This window comes from Myodes glareolus, chromosome 15 (genome assembly GCF_982192425.1).
Source record: "Myodes glareolus chromosome 15, mMyoGla1.1, whole genome shotgun sequence".
NCBI lineage: Eukaryota > Metazoa > Chordata > Mammalia > Rodentia > Cricetidae > Myodes > Myodes glareolus.
The window spans coordinates 23,225,401-23,231,789 of NC_142040.1; positions in this window are offsets into that span (position 1 = coordinate 23,225,401).

The following is a 6,389-nucleotide window of genomic DNA, read 5'->3' on the forward strand; positions in this document are numbered from 1 at the left end:
AAAAGGAAAGAGAGAGTGAAGAGATGCATATGACCAGAATGTATTATATACTTGTCAAAGAATAAATTAATTTTCAAAACTTGGATACTGGAATTTCACTTATAAAAGATTCAAGCTTGACCTACACATAAAATCCTTATTTACAAGCAATTTTCATTTTCCCCTAGATGGCTCTTGAGTTCTCATAACTTGTATTCCTAATAACTTGTGCTGCTTTGGTTGAGCAGTACTCTAATTTTATTCACTGATTATAGTCAATACCCAATATGTATTTGTTAAATCAATGAATAACTTCAGTTTCTCCAAAATTAATATCTTGGTCCACCATATTTATGGTGGTTTGAATAGGTATGGTCGCTATGAACTCATTTGTTTGAAAGCTTGACCTATAGGGAGTAGCTCTATTAGGAGGTATAGCCTTGTTGGAGAAAGCATGTCACTGTAGGGGTTGACTTCAATGTCTCATATTCTCGAGCTACTCCAAGTGTGGTACTCAGTTCACTTCCTGTTGCCTGTGGCCAAGATGTAGAACTTTCAGCTCCTTCTCCAGCACCATGTCTGCCTGCACACCACCATGCCCCACCATTGTAATACTGGACTACACCTCTAAACTGTAAACCAGTTCCAATTAAATGTTTTCCTTTATAAAAGTTACTGTGGTCATGGAGTCACTTCATAGCAATAATAATCTTAATTAAGACAATCTTGTACCATTTGCCTCAAACTGGAGTTCTCACACTGATTTCTTGCCTCTTCCAAGATCTTTTGATAACAGTAATCCCTAATAGGGAAAAGAATTCTACCAATATCCTATTTGGGATAGGTAAGCATCCATTCAAGAAGCATATGATTTCAATTGAAAGCTATTGGTAGACATGTATAATTTAATCAGCACCTACACTTCAGTATCTCCCTCTCTACAGAATATCGCTGTGGACCCTTAAAAGAGAATCCCTGAGGTGTAGCCTCTTGGGAAGTCACTTATGCTTTCAATGTAAGGTTGTTTCTCTAATCAAATCAACTTCCAGAAATGGACTTAGGAAATGAAATGAAATTTGGAGCTGACTTTTGCAGGAGGATCCCCTTGCAGACCGCCCTGTCCACATGGTGAGAATGGATCCAGCCAGTGCCAAGCCCTGTTATATCAGTAGGTCAGAGTTCAGGGCTCCAGCTTCAGGAACTATGTGTGATGGGACAAAAGTTACATCAACATGTTCTAATGGCTCCACCGTCTCGGGAGCTGGACAAAGGACAGGGGGTCAGGAAAACACAAGCTATATAAATAAAGGAGTTCTGACTGATGGACTGCTACTAAGAATAGATGAAGGAAAATTCCTGTGGTTCCAGGTGTCATGAGCTTATTATATCTTCAGCAAAGTATGTCACAGGTTGCAACATGTGGCTGGCTTCTGCTCAGACATTTAGAAGAAGAAAGCTTGGACTGGAGACACAGCTAAGTGGTAGAACTCTTGCTGAACACTTGGGACACCCAAAGGTCATTCCTCAATACCACAAGAGAAGAAAACTTGAGTGGAATTCACTGGGTATATCCTTCTGTTAGTGGCTTCTGAATTACTGAAAGGGAAGCTGCCAAAATGATTACTTTCTTGGGAGAAGAGAAGAAGCCAGGAACGGAGTAAAGGGTGTCATTTCTCTACTTTTCAAGGAAGTAGGAGAGTTAAATAGTCCTTGATGTAGAGTGTATGTATTATAGACTTTACCTGGGGCAAAGCAACACACACACACGTACATGCACACACATGCATGCATGCATGCACACACGCACGCATGCACGCACATCTACTAACCCCAGAAAAGGAGCCTACAACAGATCAAAGTAATGAGTACATCAATATCTAATTTGGTGAACCAGTACGTTTTATTGGGGTTAGTTACAGGAATATGGGTGAGGGGTTACTTACAGGAACAGAAGTGACTCAAATATGGCTGCATCACAAAAGCTTTCCCCAGCATAAGCACCAGCTCAAGAAAGCTAGAAACCTGAAACATACCTGCCGATAGCTCAACAGGTTGGGAAGTGTCTTTTCCAATGGCTAAACTGGTCTGAGCCTCTTCTGACTATAGTCAGAGGTTTCTGTACCACCTGGTTCTGCAACCATTCAGTCCCAAAGAAACACACAGAGGCTTGTATTAATTATAAACTGTTTGGCCTATTAGCTCAGGCTTATTGCTAACTAGCTCTTATGACTTAAATTAACCCATAATTCTTATCTATGTTTAGCCACGCGGCTTGATACTTTTTCTCAGTGCAGCATTTTCATCTTGCTTCCTCTGTGACTGGGTGGCAATTTCAGAGCCTTTCCTTTTCCCAGAATTCTCCTAGTCTGGTCTCCCCACCCATACTTCCTGCCTGGCTACTGGCCAATTGGCATTTTTAAAAAAAAAGACAATACAAATAAATCTATACAGGCCACGAGAGCATTATCCTACAGCATCTGGCAGCTTTGCCTGTCTATTTCCTCTACACAGTTCAGGTGGTCTCTACTTCTCTTAGACTGCGCTATCCCTGCTTCTTCCAAGCATGGACTGGATGTCTTCCACGCACCTCAGTTCATCTAAGAGTCTTCTTTGCAGCTCAGCTCCTCTGGGAATGAGGCTGATATCTTTCCTGTTGATATCCTCTTGGAGGAGGGGCCTAGTGAATCTGATCAGTTTTAGGGACTTCCTGAAGCTATTTTGAGTCATTTACTTCCCATCGTAATCTGTTTTCCTGCAGGATGGAATGTTCCAATCTCGGAGGAAAATGTTCCAAACTCGAAGGAGCAGGAAGATGAGTTGGCTACAAGGATGAAACTTTGCCCTAGAGAGGATTTTTCAGTACAAGGAGCTCCAGTACAATACAGGAAGCTTGAGCCTGGGGAAGGATGTGCTGCAACCTCTGTGCAAAGCCTGGTGAAGTCAGTGGTGGTAATGGGGGGGGATGAGTCCAGTCTGCAGGCAGCCTTTCAGCTTTCCTGTGGCCTGTCATCTCAGTCATCAGGCCCTTAAACACTTGCTGAATTTTTCTATTGTGCAATTCTGTACATTCGGTGATTTACTTGGTATGGACACAACTCTGCTCTGGGGTGGGAGAAGGTTAGAAATAAAAGTATAAGCTAAGAGTAGTAACATACACCTTTAATCTCAGCGCTCAAGGAAGAAGCAGGTGGATCTCTGGGAGTTTGAGGCCAGCCTGGTCTACCTAGCAAGTTCCAGGACCATCAGAGCTACAGGAAAGAGTGACCTTGTCTCAAAAATAAAATAAAAGTATAAGCTAAGGGCTGGTCCCTGTAGCATCTCACAATATCTCTTTGTTCTTTGTCTAATATTTATGCTAATCTGTGTTTTTGAAGAACAGCTGATTCTAAACACCCTAGGGAACTTAATGAGTGGGTGGCGAGGCGTATTTTATGCTCTTGGACAACACTGTAAATTCTCATAAAAACATTGTTTCCATCTTCAGTTTCATTTGTTAAAAGTAGTTTTAAAGTTAAATGACAGAATCTGGGCAGTGGTGAAGTACGCTTTAATCCCAGTACTCGGGAGGCAGAGACAGACGGATCTCAGTAAATTCGAGGCCAGCCTGGTCTACAAAGAGAGTTCCAAGATAGCCAATGACTGTTACACAGAGAAAGACTGTCTCAAAAAAAAAAAAAAATGAATGGATTGTGTATGTAACTTAGCTGTTGTGGGTTTACCCAGCTTGTGAATTACTCTGGGTTCAGTCCCCAGCACAGCAAAACAATAATAAATAAGCAATACCCCAAATAACCAAGGGCTGGAGATGTTATTTGGTGATAGAGAGCTTGCATTGCATGTGCAGGGCTCTAGGTTTGATTTCCAACGCTGCAGTAAAATAAAATAAAAATTATTAACTGAATAATCAACCAGGCCTGGTAGCACACTCCTATAATTTCCATCACTCTGAAAACAGGAGCAGGAGGATTGCAATTTAGGAGCCATTCGTGGCTATAAAGCGAGACCTCACCACAAAACAACTGAATAAGCACGTGAAGGTCACAGAAGGGAATGTGAGAGAAGAAAAAGCTTGCTTAGCTGGGCGGTGGTGGCGCACGCCTTTAATCCCAGGACTCGGGAGGCAGAGACAGGAGGATCTCTGTGAGTTCGAGGCCAGCCTGGTCTATGTGGTCTATAGAATGAGTTCCAGGACAGGCTCCAAAGCTACAGAGAAACATAGTCTTGAAAAACAAAACCAAAACCAAAAAAAAAAAAAACCAAGAAAAAACAAAGAAAGAAAGAAAGAAAGAAAGAAAGAAAGGTCTCACTTGTATCATTAAATCTATTGCTTCTCTAACTCCCACTGTGCACTTTTTAGTACTAAGCTCCTATGTAGCCCTGATTCTCTGGTCACAATAGCCGAGGGGCACCCTGTACAGAGAATGAAGTCTTCTCCCTTGGGAAAGTTGTCTGTCCAGTCCTGCTGCTTTTAGAACTCACTCTGCGCTTTCAAATATTTCCTTTAATGCTGAATAAATACCTTTGCTTCCAAGTCAGCACCAGAAGAGGAGAAAGAACCCCAATGCTGAACACTCAGTGGCATTCGCAGGAGAGTCCTGGACGGGGCCTCTGGGATCATCAGTTACAGCATGTTGAACATTAAAGAAGAAAAGATGAATGAATCAACAGTGTGCGACTTGGTACTGTGGCATTCATGTTGGAATATTCCTTGTTCGGGGGCAATGCATCCATATCACTCCACGAAATACAGTGACCTAAAAGCTTCACTCAGTCTCGCATCCCTGGGGAATCTAAGGCTCAGCTAGAGGGTGTTAAGTGCCTAGAGGGGGGTGGAGGGCCAACACATCTGGGGATTCACTTGGCACTTTGGTTGATGACTGCTCAGTCCCACTGAGAGTGGGGCCCAAGGAGAAGGCTGTAGACCTGCTCGAGCGATTGGGCGGAGGAGGATGCTGGAGTGTGAGACGTTTGACAAGGAACGGCCAGACACGTTCCACCTTTATCTCACTATGACAGTTTTCCATAGGGAACTAAAGGAAGGAATCAGAGACATTAAGAAGTTCATCCAAGGGTGTCTGTATATGTATAAAACATTAGCATCTTGGAATCTACCTGGAACATTCCTGTCTAAGTGGCCAGGTGACAAAGTTTTCCCCTGGAGAGCCAAATGTTGCCTCTGCTGAGACACTGGCTTGGGGTAGCTTTGCAACATCTTCAAGCTGGCGTAGGACAAAGAGAAAGAAATAATGGAATTTGTCTTAGGGTAAAGATAAGGGCCTGAGGTTGGATGTGGTGGCTTGAATCTACAGTCTCAGCACTTGTGGGGAGGGTAAGTCTCAAACTCTGGGACAAACGGCTAAGGTGCCTACTTAATGGGGGATTGAGCCAGGAGACTATTTAGTGCTCAAAAATAAGAATACATAATAAATAAACAAGAAAGAAAGAAAAGAGAAAAAGATAGTGGCCTGAAATATGAGGAGGGTGAAGACAGTGTTGAACTTGACTCTTACTTTGAATGGGTTGGCTGTATGGGCTGGTTGAATATGTCGTTCTGGTCATTAAAGTTGGGAATATGAGGTTTCAGTCGCTCTTGGAAGCGCATATGGCCCTGTGCAGAATTTTCCCGGTAGCCAAGTGGAGTGTGCACACATTTCTTGTAGCTTATACTGTTTGGGCCCACACAGTATTTAAAAATAACTAAAGTCATTGCCAATGTGTTAAAAATTTAGTTTTTACCTTCTCTTCAAACAAAAACAAAAACCTGGCCAGTGAAGTGACCACCCATCTTCAACGGCAGTAGGACGGGAGTGTTCTGGGTTAACTGCTGCCCTGGACAAGACACCCTGTCTGCGTGGAGTGTACAGGCCTCGATTTTCCTGCCCTCAAGCCTGTAGAACCCAGTGCTGGGGATCTTCATGAGCATCTCTGCCATTGGACACATCTCTTTGAGCCCGGCTCTGCCTGTTAAAGTCCTGTTTCTCCTAGGTGGCCTCTCCAGCTAGCTCAAGTGGCTTCACACCACCTACCTGATCCAGTACTGGAACCAGCTCTGGATGGTGTGTGTCTATTTCATTCAGGGTTTTCTGGAAAGGTTATGTGTTGCTGGATGTTTTAGTGCACATTTGTAATTCCAGTACTTAGGAAGCTGGAGCATGAGAGTTAAAGTTTAAGGCAAACCTGGAATGACGAAAGGAAGGAAGGAAGGAAGGAAGGAAGGAAGGAAGGAAGGAAGGAAGGAAGGAAGGAAGGAAGGAAGGGCCAGGTGGAAAGAGATTTTGCTCTCAATGCACTTGTGTGTGCCAGCAAGTTTGCTCTGAGTGAGGAGCGATCACTTCTTGAGGGTCAGATAAACACTCGATTTCAACCTGCAACCTGTATTTGTTGGTGAGGTAGGAGTGTTCATACCCCAA